The 14,034-nt window shown below is 39.8% G+C and overlaps 1 long non-coding RNA gene across 1 annotated transcript in view; it reads right to left on the bottom strand.

The window, feature by feature from the left end:
• Positions 1-5,483: 5,483 nt before the first annotated feature.
• LOC310650615 overlaps positions 5,484-14,034 on the bottom strand; it is a 21,051-nt gene continuing 12,500 nt past the window's right edge. Inside the window, exons 2-3 of the long non-coding RNA XR_014494404.1 lie at positions 7,014-7,139; positions 5,484-5,687 (exon numbers count right to left, since the gene is read on the bottom strand). This is a non-coding gene — a long non-coding RNA (uncharacterized lncRNA). The remainder of the gene's footprint in view (positions 5,688-7,013; positions 7,140-14,034) is intronic.

Below are 14,034 nucleotides of genomic sequence, written 5' to 3'. Positions count from 1 at the left end.
CGAAGCCAAAATTACAACAAAGCACTTGAAAGCACTTGAAAACTGGGTGAGAATTGCCTTCTTCCTTTCCTAATTGCCTACTTTTTCCTGTCAAAAGCTCTTTGAATTTGCTTCCCCCAGCGAGGAGAGAGGGAAGGGAGCTTTTTTTTTTCCTCCACCCTCCTTAAGGGCGGCTTTTGATCACGTTGGGAGAAAAAAGAAAACCTTGAACAGAATAATACTATTTAATTCCTTACTTACTTCCGTTCTATTTTTGGCAACCCAAAACTCCTGTCCTTACAGAAACTGGCTATTCTGTCTATTTGATTAAAAAAAGAGAGAAAAGAATTACTTAAAAGTTACTTAAAAGTATTCAAAACTGATAAATTTACTCTGTCTGAAAAAGTTTTCAAGTATGCTGGGGACATCTTGTGGCCTTTTTGGCAAATAAACCTGTTTATTTTGGAACTGCCCTTGACATTATTTATTTATTTATTTGTTTATTTATTTGTTTTATATACCGCCCTTCTCCCGGAGGACTCAGGGCGGTGTACAGAGCAATAAAGTAAGAATACAATAAAGCAATAAAGTGAGAAAATTTTAAAACCCAAATCCATCAGGCCAGGCCAGCTTGTTGGAATAGATAAGTTTTTAGATCACGCCGGAAGGAGCGAAGGTCGGGGGCCATCCGGATTTCAGCTGGTAAGCGGTTCCAAAGGATTGGCGCACCCACCGAGAATGCTCTCCCCCTGGGGGTCACCAGCCGACATTCTCTGACCGGTGGCACCCTGAGGAGGCCCTCTCTGTGGGAGCACACAGGACGGAGGGATGTTGACGCTATTATCAGCTAAAGATAAAAACCTGAAACAGCTGGAGGTGAACTCAAGGCTTGTGGAAGTGAACATTTACTGACTTTTGTTTAAAAATTAGCCTCCACTAAGGACTATTTACCATTACTTCAAAATGGAGACTGATCAACCACAATCCTCGCTTGACTATACTGTAAGCTCATATTAGAAACAATCCATAAAGTTTCTGAGATGTTTATCTCCAGGCTGGAAAATTTAGGTGCCAACTCCAATTTACAAGCTGTAACCCAGACTTCAACTAAAGAATTTATAACAAAACTGGAACAAAATAATACTGAGACAGAGGAACACAAGGTACAACAAAATACTGAAAAAGCTAATACAAAAAATTTGACTCTATCCAAAGAACCGACAACTCTAAAAGTACAAGGAACTATCACTATGGCAAATAACCTTAAGGACCAACAAACAATGGGAAAACTTAATACTCAACTTTTGACTTCATCGAAAGAGCCTATAACTTTAGAAGTATACTATGTGCAAGATAGTGATGCTAACATAGAGGACGTGGAAATTCAACAAAGACAGTTTCCTGAAAGCCTGGGTAGCCAAGCACTAATTACAAAACTGGATAAGACTCTCTACCTAAAGCAGATGAACCCAGATGGAAGAGGAATCCAGACCGAACTGAAGATAAAGTTTTTAGAGCAAATACAGAGACTAGAACTAACAGGGCAGCAACATAATGATTACAAATGGTTTGGTTTTTGTAGATCACTGATGGCTAGATGACCTCCTTTGATTCAAATAATATGTATTGGAGTGAAGGGAGACCTATCTGGCAATTCAAAGGCCTTGGTCTGGCAAAAAAGAAAGCCTGAGTTAGATTTAAAAAGTGAGTTCTTAGAGAACCATTAAAGGTTATCCTTTTAGTAATCAGTGATCTATCAGGATCTAAAATAGAAAATATTTATAAGATAGAATTAGAACGTGTTTATGTAGCTATTAGGCTTATTTTAGACATTATAATTTGTGCACTGACATAATGGAAATTTGGTTTATAGATCCCATGTTTGATGTTAAAAGATGTTTGATTATTCTATTTAAGAATTAAGAATTACAGTAGCTAAAATTTAAAACAGAATCTGGTTGTGTATAAATAGATTGATAAACATAGGCTGTGGTCCTGTCAGTAACGTGTGATGTATTAGGATGTGAAACAGACAATGTTTATTAGGTAGAACATAGCTACTCAGTCACTGTGTACATGTTAGATGCTAGTTTTTGCTGTAATGGAATAAGGGAAATTTCAGTTGTGAATATTATTTGGGATGTTAAAGGCTAAATTTCAATAATATAATTAAAATCAAAATTAGGTAAAATTTAATAACGACATAGATATATCTCAATGAAATTGAATTGACAAATTTTTTAACTGACCATGCTATTTCTAGAAATTTATTAGTTTACACTGGTTGTATGAAATGTTAAGGGAAATCGAGAAGGACGTTTTGATAATGTAACTTGAATTATGTACTGAAAACTCTGTTATTGAATTCCTGATTACCCAGTCACCATGATGCTTTCTAAATATGTAGATTTTAATTGAAAAACCAATAAAACCTGGGGGGGAAGAAACCGCCCTTTAATTGCTCCAAATTTTCCCCAAATGCTCCCACGTTTCTGGCAAGCCCCAGAACAAAGTAAGACACACACACCTTCAGCCGCCTCTGGCTGCAAGTAGTTTCACATACAGTCTGATTAGAAGAGTAATTTACTCAAGGCCACATAGATAACAAGGAATGAAACATACACCCAAAGTCTAATGAGTCTGTGGAAATACAAGCTTGCCTAAGCAGTTTCAGAAGAGAAGCCAAAATACAACCCGAGGTCTTTGAACACCAAATCAAGTTTGTCAGCCAGTCCAATGGTCAGAGTTTCAGGGTTTCCAAGCAGAAATCACAACACAGAACAAGAGATCAGCGACAACACAGAAAACTCCAAGGAATCAGCATTTGTTCCCGACAAATGACTCTCCCCACAGCGTCTCCTTAAGTCTCAGTCTCCAGGTGTGCCTTGTGGAGAGGGGCGGGCCACTCTCCTCCCGAGTAGTTGAGCCTGCCTGCGTTGTTCCCTCCTTCTCTCCACTCTCCTTGCTCTAGGATCAGCTGGGGGTGGCCCTTGCTCATCGCCTGAGCTCTTTCTCTCCTGTTCATCCTGTCCCAATCCTGAAGGGCCCTGGCCTGCCTCGGCCTGCTCTTCCCCACATTCCTCTGAAGCCATAGACACCTCTCCCTCGACCTCCATAGCGTCCATCCCATTCCAGCTCATTCTCCTCAGCAGATTCAGCCTCCGACGGAGGCAGGAGACCGCATTTACAGCCATTCGCAAGGTCCCACACTCATGTGACCACTTTTTGTGACGGTTTCACCGAAAAGTGACATTTACTTTGCGTTATGGCAAAACCAGGCCTTTCCAACCATTGGTTCACTTCATGGTTGTGGTGCTAAAATGACCCGGGCATCCACTTTGCAATTGTGGCATTCACTTAACAGCCACTGTGGGGGGAAAAAAAGTCAGAAAATCAGGTCAGTCACCAGCCTGCTTTACAAATAACGAGATTCGTGATCATAACGGGCAGGCTCCATTACGGTCCTAATTCAAGGACTACTGTAAGAGAGAGTTGAGCTATTTTAGAGCTAGCTCAGGACGACCCTTAGAAAGAAGGTGGGTTGTTTCATAACTGGCTCCAGCAAAGTTTTCTCAGCTGACTCTCTTTTCCAGGTCATTTCAGCCTCTCCTGAAAACAATAAATGATAAGAGGGTTTTCACTCTGCTTTGGAAGTGATGCTCACGTCTTATAATGTAATGAATGCTCACCTTTGCAGAGCAGGTACGTATAAGTAAAATTATTGGGATTTTTTTTTAAAAAAAACAACCATTCACCACCCAGAATGTCTTTGAGGTAAACAATGCAATATGAAAACAGACTTCTCATTCATTTCCCTGGAAAGCCATTGGCATTCATCTTACTAATTGGGATGACAAAGACCATTATTTTTCACGATGCCACTGCCCTTCGCATTAGGTAACCACTCCGAGGGGGAGAAAAATCAATGCACACTTATGGCAAGTCAAAGCAGGGACAAAATTAAGAAATATTTCAGTGATTCTCTAGTTTCTCTTCCTTCTCCTCCTCCTCCTCCTCCTCCTCCTCCTCAGTTCTCACTTACTGCGAATTTGAGATTTGGGACAGTTTAAATTGGGAAGGAAGGCTCTGTTCTGGGCCCAGTGCTCTTCAACATCTTCATCAATGATTTGGATGAGGGGATAGATGGGGAACTCATCAAATTTGCAGATGATCAAGCTGGCAGGAATAGCTAATACTCCAGAAGACAGGCTTAAGATACAGGAGGATCTGGACAGACTCGAACGCTGGGCACTATCTAACAAAATGAAATTCAATGGTGAAAAAAGTAAGGTTCTACATTTAGGCACGAAAAGTCAAATGCACAGGTATAGTATAGGTGGTACCTTGCTCAATAGTAGTAACTGTGAGAGGGATCTCGGAGTCCTAGTGGACAATCACTTAAATATGAGCCAGCAGTGTGCTGCAGCTGCCAAAAAAGCCAACACAGTGCTCGGCTGCATTAACAGAGGGATAGAATCAAGATCACGTGAAGTACTAATACCACTTTACAATGCCTTGGTAAGGCCACACCTGGAACACTGCATCCAGTTTTGGTCACCACGATGTAAAAAAGATGTCGAGACTCTAGAAAGAGTACAGAGAAGAGCAACAAAGATGATTGGGGGACTGAAGGCTAAAACATATAGGGAAAGGTTGCTGGAATTGGGTATGTGTAGTTTAATGAAGAGAAGGGTGAGGGGTGACATGATAGCAGTGTTCCAATATCTCAGGGGCTGCCCCAAAAAGAGGGAGCCAAGCTATTCTCCAAAGCACCTGAAAGCAGGACAAGAAGCAACGGATGGAAACTAGTCAAGGAGAGAAGCAACCTAGAACTAAGGAGAAACTTCCTGACAGTTAGAACAATTAACCAGTGGAACAACCTGCCTCCAGAAGTGGTGAATGCTCCAACACTGGAAGTTTTTAAGAAGAGACTGGACAGCCATTTGCTTGAAATGGTATAGGGTTTCCTGCCTTAGCAGGGGGTTGGACTAGATGACCTCCAAGGTCCCTTCCAACTTATTATTATTATTATTATTATTATTATTATTATTATTATTATTATTATTATAGGAAGGAAGGAAATAAGGAGGGAGGGAGGGAGGTAAAGAAGGAAGAAGGGAAGAAGGAAGGGAGGGAGGGAAGGAAGGAAAAATATTGAATTCTATTGTTGTTATTGTTATTTAAAACATATATTATTTTCCTTTTTTTCTCTTTTTCCATTGGGTTAGATTTGGGGCTGTAAGATCTCTGGGGCAGGAATTCTGTCTAGTAAATATAATGCATGCTAATAGAGCCTTAAGTGATTTGGCAGTACCATAACTGGGGCAGCACTAATAAATGTGTCAGCCTCTGTTATATTGCTGCAAAAAACCAGGTCCTTCTCGGTTCTCAATTTTTCAAGTCTGAATTTTTAATAGAGTCCATCAATTCTTTGATATGAGAGAGAGATCAGGACCTCTTAATTACAGTTCGTGCAATCAGGAAAACACAAAGCAAAGACAGTGTTGAGCATGGTGGCTTTTATTGATGTCACTATTAGCAAGTTGTGTTTTGTTTTGTTTTTTCATATGTAAAAAGTTTAGCTTCACAGCATTAACTTAAAAAAAAAGTCTGTGGTGGGTAGATTTTGATACTCCCCGTCTGGATCTTTCGAAAACATTCTCCTTTAGGCGTGAAGAAATGCAGAACGATCTCGCCACAATGAACATCTGAAGCAGAAAAAAGGAGAATGTTGGCATAGTTTCATCACTTTTACTCTTTCTGTTCATCGGGATAATTTGCCCGTGTTATTATCAAATAGAGAACACTTGGAAAAAAAGAGACTAAACAAGACACAGATTGTTTACACACCACTGTAATATGTGTCTTAAGGGCTTCTAAGTTGTATGCACTAAAATGACGTACATTACAACTCTGTTGGAGAAGAGCAGGCAGAGCCTGGGGCAGGGGTAGGAAACCTTGGCTCTTTTATGACTCGTGGACTTCAGCTCCCAGAATTCCTGAGCCAGCATGGCTCAGCTTGGAAACCTCTCAGCATGGCTGGCTCAGGAATTCTGGGAATTGAAGTCCACAAGTTATAAAAGAGCCAAAGTTGCCTACCCTTGGCCTGGGGGCAGAGTCAAGAGAGGAATCACCCTGGAATCCTTACGTTCCCATAAATGATCGCAGTACAACTCTTCTTGAATCCTGTTGACTCTTATCTAGTGCCAGTTTAGTACTGACCGCTAGCGGACTAGAATCTTGTATATAGGCACGAACAATAAATCAGCTTAAAGGGAACTTAGCCTGTGATCCTGACTCTTCACGCCTGACAAACCCTTCATTAATCATCACCTTCATTTTTTTCCTAGCATTTGCATTGCATTGATCACCCAATTATGAACCAGGCCGGACATACCGTGTTTCCCTGAAAATCAGACTTGATCTTATTTTTATTTTTAATTTTTTCTGCCTCCAAAAGAGGCACCAGTCTTATTTCCGGGGAGTGTCTTTTCCACGGTCTCACCTCGTGCGCGTTGCCCCCGGCCTCCATTTCTCCATCAGAGGCCTTCCGGAAAGGCCTCTGATGGCAAAATGAAGGTTGGCAGGGTGTGTGTGCCGCGTGCCTCAATCCGGATCTCCATTCTCAGCTAGAGGCATTTCCTGAAGGCCTCTGACAACGAAATGGAGGCCGGGGACGAAGAAGAAGTGGGCCGGGAAGACAAGGCAGGTGTCAATTCATGGGAGGCCTGGCTGCAACGATAAGCGGGTGCGGGGCACGTGGGGCATCTCCATCCCCCCACTTCCACCCTAGCTTGATTTTTAGGCATGTGCCTCGCCCTAAAACTAGAGCTTATACTAGGCCCATGCCCCCCAAATCAAGCTAGGGCTTATTTTCAGGGTAGGTCTTACTTTCAAGTAACATGGTAGGTATCAAATATACTTGATATCAAAAGGGATATGCATGTGCCTTTTTCAGAGCAATTTGGAATGTCAAGGGAATTCCAGAGGAACAGAGCTATTTTTAAAAAAAATTGTAGGAAGTAATCATTTACCTTTGATCAGTTTCTAGCTCTTGGCGGTTGGTAAAACTGTTGAGTGGGCCGTGTTGAGCGCCTAGGTTGACCATCACCCCCTCTACGAAATTCTAAGGTTTGCTCGTAAGTCATTTCTTCCTCCTCCTGCAAGTAAACAACGTGATTTAGAAATGCACGTGGCCGCAATGATATCCTTTTATCTGTACAGAATTATCTTTGTTTTAAAAAAATGAAGAATAGAGGAAACACAGAGACAGGTTTACAAGCTAGCTTGTGTTGTTGTTGTTTTGTTTTTTATCCAAAACACAGATCCAATGTGGGTACATTTGAGATCAGGATAACTGGAGTTGGGAAAAACGAGTATGGAAACTTGTAAAGATTTATTTATTTATTTTTATTTTAATTCCATTTATATCCCGCCCTTCTCCGAAGACTCAGGGCAGCTTACAAGCTTAGCAGTAGCCTTCATTCTATGTATATGCCTGCTTATTAGGGCTTTTGCCCCCCCCCAGCGGCATTATTACAAAGTCAGCTTAATTGCCCCCAACAATCTGGGTCCTCATTTTACCTACCTCAGAAGGATGGAAGGCTGAGTCAACCTTGAGCCTGGTGGGACTCGAACCTGCACTAATTGCAGGCAGCTGGCGTTACTTAAGGAGGCATTAGCCCACTGCTCCACCAAGGCTCTTCAATGGAAAAGAGATGGAAAAGGAGGCTGAAATTTGGGAATCTTCAGCAACCTATGGAAAAGGGAGGGTTTTTTTTTTCACTTGACAATACTCAATGTGCACTTCAGGATTTGCACAAATTGGCAATATCGGACAATCCACCTATCAGACATTAGTTTGATTGTTCCATGGGGAGGTGCACCTGTCTGTCAGTGCAAGCTGGCCAAAGTCTCATCCCTGTATATTTGCATTTGTCAGTTCTATAAACCAGTTCTATAAACCTGAGTGGTTAAGTGGACAATCACTTAAACATGAGCCAGCCGTGTGCGGCAGCAGCCAAAAAAGCTAACACAATCTCTGGTCGAATAAACAGAGCCATAGAATCAGAATCACATGAAGTATTAGTACTGCTTTATAAAGCCTTAGTAAGGCCACACCTGGAATACTCCATCCAGTTTTGGTTACCACATTACAAAAAAAGATGTTGAGACTTCGGAAAAAGTGCAAAAAAGAGCAACTAAGCTGATTGAAGGCCTGGAGACTAAAACATATAAAGAACGGTTGCAGGATTTGGGTATGGCCAGTCTAGAGAAAAGAAGGACTACGGGGGACATGATAGCAGTATTCCAGTATTGGAGAGGCTGCCACAAAGAAGAGAGGGGTCAATTTATTTTCCAAAAGCACCAGAAGGCAAGGCAAGAAACAATGGATGGAAACTAATCAAGGAAAGAAGCAACCGGGAATTTAGGAGCAACTTCCTAACAGTGAGGACAATTAACCAGTGGAACAGCCTGCCTTCAGACGTTGTGGGTGCTCCATCACTGGAGGCTTTTAAGAAGAGACTGGACAGTCTGAAATGGTATAGGGTCTCCTGCTTGAGTAGGGGGCTGGACTAGAAGATCTCCAAGGTCCCTTCCAGCTTCTATTCTGACTCTGATTCTCATATGGTCCTCTGCAAAGATACAGCCATCTAGAGAGCAACTGAGCAAACTATAAAATCAGATCTCAGAAATTTAGGTCGACTTGCTTCTACCCGGGTGATATACAACAGCGTGACCCTCATTCAACAGAAGGTTTAGTACTTTTGAGTTTTAATCATTTGATTGCTAGGGATAGGTAGTTATGGCTTAAGGGTCAGGCTATATTGCCCTAGATGCTTTTTGCATTTGCAACATAAGAGTTGAAGAGTTTTTTTTTTTTTTAATTCCATTTATATCCCGCCCTTCTCCGAAGACTCAGGGCGGCTTACAAGCTTAGCAGTAGCCTTCATTCTATGTATATGCCTGCTTATTAGGGCTTTCACACACAGCCCCCAAGCGGCATTATTACAAAGTCAGCTTAATTGCCCCCAACAATCTGGGTCCTCATTTTACCTACCTCGGAAGGATGGAAGGCTGAGTCAACCTTGAGCCTGGTGGGATGCGAACCTGCACTAATTGCAGGCAGCTGGTGTTACTTAAGGAGGCATTAGCCCACTGCTCCACCAAGGCTCTTAAGTTAATGTTGCAGAGGAAGAACTGAAATTCAGTAAATGAATAGACACTTCAAGACCATCAGTTGTTCAATTGGGATACTGTTGATGTTTCAATTTCTCCAGGTGACTACAGCCACTTTGGGTTTCGCCTAGTTCAGGGGTAGGTAACCTTGGCTCTTTTATGACTCGTTGATTTCAACTCCCAGAATTCCTGAGCCAGCATGGCTCAGCATGGAAAACCTCTCCCTTTCCCCTCAGCATGTCTGGCTCAGGAATTCTGGGAGTTGAAGTCCACGAGTCATGAAGGGGCCATAGTTTCCCCCATGCTGGCTCAGGAATTCTGGGAGTTGAAGTCCACATGTCATAAAAGAGCCAAGTTTGCCTACCCCTGGCCCTAGTTCTTTCCATCATTTTGGTCTGACAAAATAGGGCTAGCACACAAAGGGACAAAATAGCATCGTCTTTAGCTTCCACTAACATACAGATTGAAGTAATGGAGGGTAGAATATGAACTTGGCAACAGCCGTGTAAAAATTAAATCCTAGGGGAGCCGGAATACATGCTTTGGAAGATAACTTAGGCACAGCCAGTGTGAATCCACCATTCATACATCTAACCTGCAGCATTAAGATTGTTTGTAGTAGACTATGGTTGACAGAAGGATTGCCAATTTCTTCTCTCACGTGGAATTTAATCAATAAAATCAATAAAAGCAGTGCCAAGAGAGCTCGCTGCTAAACTGGTATCCTTTGTAGTCCAGTGTTGCAAAAATCTGGCACAGAGTAGGATCACTGTGTTGAAATTATACACACACACACACACACACACACACATATTGTGAATATTGTGATTTCTACAGGTTCCTGAAACTTGAGAATTACATTCCTATTCCATTCCATGTTCAAATGATACATTATGTAAATTTTTCACTGTTGTATTTTGATATTTTTTTCCCTTCAGTAGAAAATCAGGAACATCTACACCAAATTAAGTGACATTAGCATGGTGAATTCTGACAGAATGAATTAACTGGTCATACAACCTTTTCGCTATTTGCAGAGGTCACATTGCTGTGTAATGGAAATTTTACAGTAGACACCTAGTTTGTGGAATTCTTTTTATTTATTTCCAGAAAGACAGAAATGGTCAACAATTAATTGGGGAAATTGTACTTAGATGTTCCATGATGTGATCCTCTTTGATGCTGTTTTAGAAACACTGTTACGACCCAATTTAATTTCTGAATTGGTCTACTATTTTCTAAAGTACTAGATGCAATGAAATGAAACAATGAGATTGATACAAATCAAATCATCATTCCCTCTAACCAGTGGAACAACTTGCCTCTAAAAGTTGTGAATGCTCCAGCAGTGGAAGTTTTGGACAACCATTTGTCTGAAATGCTATAGGATTTCCTGCCTGAGCAGAGGGTCGGACTAGAAGACCTTCAAGATCCCTTCCAACTCTGCTATTCTATTCTACTCTACACTACTCTACTCTACTCTACGCAACGCTACTCTTATTATTCTATTCTATTCTGTTCTGTTGTTCTGTTCTATTCTATTCTGTTTTGTTCTATTTTCTTTATTCTATTCTGTTCTATTCTATTCCATAATTTCTATTCTATTCTATTCTATTCTATTCTATTCTATTCTATTCTATTCTGTTCTGTTCTGTTCTGTTGTTCTGTTCTATTCTGTTTTGTTCTATTTTCTTTATTCTATTCTGTTCTGTTCTATTCCATATTTTCTATTCTATTCTATTCTATTCTATTCTATTCTATTCTATTCTATTCTATTCTATTCTATTCTATTCTATTCCTATTCCTATTCCTATTCTATTCTATTCTATTCTATTCTATTCCATTCCATTCCATTCCTTCCATCCCATCTCATCCCATTCCATCCAGATGAATATCCTAATTCTCATCATTTCCACATCATGGCTATGGAAGATGATGCAGAATTATCCTACAGAAGTAGAGCTATAGAGTGAGGAGGGCGAGTATATATTACAATCAATGGCAGTGTTCATCTAGAACACTAAGCTAGGGTGATATAGGCAGGGTCTGTTGAAGAAGAAGCTTTAAGAGTAAGAAGTTGTAGTATTTTTCCAATTTCTTCTCTCAATACCCGAACGTGATGGGTGGAGCGCAAACATAGGATTCTGTCATTCATCAATGACACATCACAGTGAAAGCACTCTAGGGTTCATTATTATAGTATTCTGCCAACCCTTCCCCATGGTTTGCTGAAAACAAGCCAGCCACATAATAGCTTGATGTTATGCACAGCATGGTACATAGACAGCAGCCAAACGTCTCATCTCTAAGAACATCTGAGACAGTGTGAGATAAATCAAAGTTGAAATACAACTGTTCTTTAACTATCCCAATTATAATCCATCATAAATACGTGGAAATTTAAGGTATCACTTATATCTCTGGTATTTACACCACAAGAAGCAAGCATTTCAAGAGACGAGGCTATTTTGTGTACAATTTCATTTCAATGAGTTTGCTAGAGTTAGGCAGACTTTTTTGTTCATAACATTTGCAGACCAACAATATATATATATATATATATATATATATATATATATATATATATATATATATATATATATATATATATATATATATATATATATATATTCACACTCAACAACATTTCTTATTCTCATCTCAGAGCTGAGCCCCACTTGGTATGACAGAACGCAAACAACCATTTTCCTTTATTTTTCTGATACTTCTGAAAAACAAATGAACAACAACAACAACAACAAAAGCAATTCACCCAGAAATTACATACACCATTCCAACAGCCATTATCTTACATTTTAATATTTAGGTTGAATTTCAGACATCCAATCCATTTCCTCTTACATTTTTGCAATTGTAATTCAATTTCAGTCCAGTTAGAAGGACTGAAAGCCAAAAAAAAAATTGGGAGAAAGAAAGGAGAAGCTAAAAACATACCACACAGCACTAAATATCAGGGACTGATTCCTGAGAATTAATCCTCTTTGGGGACGTAGTTTTAATAGGCTCAACAAATGTTAAGTCAGCACTTTTAATCTTATCCTTTTTTTGACTGAATATGAAGCATAGGCGCTCATCTTTTCTCAAATTGGCTACTCATAGATTCCAATCAATAAGATGAGAAGATTAATCCTGAATATCTAGTACAGGTGAGACCAGAAGTAAAGGCTCCAAAGATGTAAGCAAAATTACAACCGATTCCTCCTCTTTTTTTTTCTTTTTCTTTTTTTTAAGATATTTGAACCAGCAGGAAACAAAGTCCACTTAAGCCTTGGATATGCCCCCTCACAAATCAGTGCTAATAACCCCTCAAGGTAGCTTTTTTCATTTCAAGTGGAAAAACGTCTAAAAAGGTGGCAGTTAAGAGCAAGGAAGGCACCAGAGTTGTGCAGAACAAGTCCAAATTTCATTCAAGGATGGGAAAAGAAAGAAAAAAAATTAATCATCAGAGGGGGAAGAAAAAAAAACACGCAAATGTCAACCCTGATATCATCCCCACCATCATCGTAAACCTGAATGAAGGTGAGAGTTAGATCCCTTATGGATACATCCACGAAACAGCCTAATTCTAGAAAGTTTTAAATGTTAATTCTTTGAAAGATGCACAGACGCATTAATGAAAAGGAGGCTAAAATATATCAACATTAGTATTACCACGAAACCTGTTATAAAACCTTCGGTGTCCAGAAAAGTGACTTGAAAGACAAAATGGCTCTGACAGATCCACTGCTTAAATAGTTCTCTTCTGCTTAAATAGTTTTTCTTTTTAAAATTCCCAAGCTCTAGTATACCGAGACTTACACCGCATGTATGGTACTAAATCATTCTCATCTCTAGCTGTCCCCTTTTTGCTATTCCTTCTAGGTAAATTGGACAGCCTCTGAGGGGAAAAAAAACCCCAAAAAACAAACAAAACCAAAACGCTAAAAGCTGGTAATTAATCATTCTCCTGATTAATCAAAGTGACATTTCACAAAGTGAAAAAAAAATAATATATGAAAAGCACTTTGCTCTGCGCTCTGCCAGGTTAAAACTTTAAAAGAGAAACTTAGGAAGCATCAATGGAACATATCAAGAAGATACTATCCATATGCTCCTTGGAGTATCCCTACTGGAAATACGAACAATAGAACAGACAGGTTTTTGTTTTTTTTAAAAAGTGATAGAATGCTGAAGCAGATTATTTAAAAGAGCTATCAGTTTTCGCATTAGTGCAACGTTTAAACGATTTTAACAGTTTAAGCCAGCATTTTTGAGCGCGCTAGTCTAAAAGAAAAAAAGAAGGAAAAAAAAGCCTGGAAGATTTTTATTTTTTATTTTATTTATTTTTATTTTTATTCCATTTATATCCCGCCCTTCTCCGAAGACTCAGGGCGGCTTACAAGCTTAGCAGTAGCCTTCATTCTATGTATATGCCTGCTTATTTCAATTCTAGATAAACATATGGTTTATTAGCAATCAATAAACATTTAGGCCATTCCCGTTAGCATCAGTACCACTTTCAAGGGAATAAATTTAAGCATTCACAATTAAAAAATATTTTTTTTGGATTTAGAATGAGTGTAGAATAGGTAGGTTCTCGTTTTCCCGAGACTGTAGCACTATTCAGTTGCTTGAAAATGGCTAAAATGAATGAAGTTGGCAGATGGAATGGCTGTCGAGCAAAGCTCCATAAAACTGAAAACAATTTTACACTTAAATGTGCGTGCACTTAGGTGGAGAAGTGGCTTCTATGCCCTTTTGCACTAATTTTATGCTGCTAAGGCAGATGCATCTTTTCACAGGCCGTTGAAATATGTGCAACACTGAAGCAAATTCCCATTGGCACACGGTACATGCGCAAATGTCCTTTTATCA

The sequence above is a fragment of the Vipera ursinii genome (genome assembly GCF_947247035.1).
Source record: "Vipera ursinii genome assembly, contig: scaffold_330, whole genome shotgun sequence".
Classification (NCBI taxonomy): domain Eukaryota; kingdom Metazoa; phylum Chordata; class Lepidosauria; order Squamata; family Viperidae; genus Vipera; species Vipera ursinii.
This window is presented reverse-complemented; position numbering and strand designations above follow the sequence as displayed.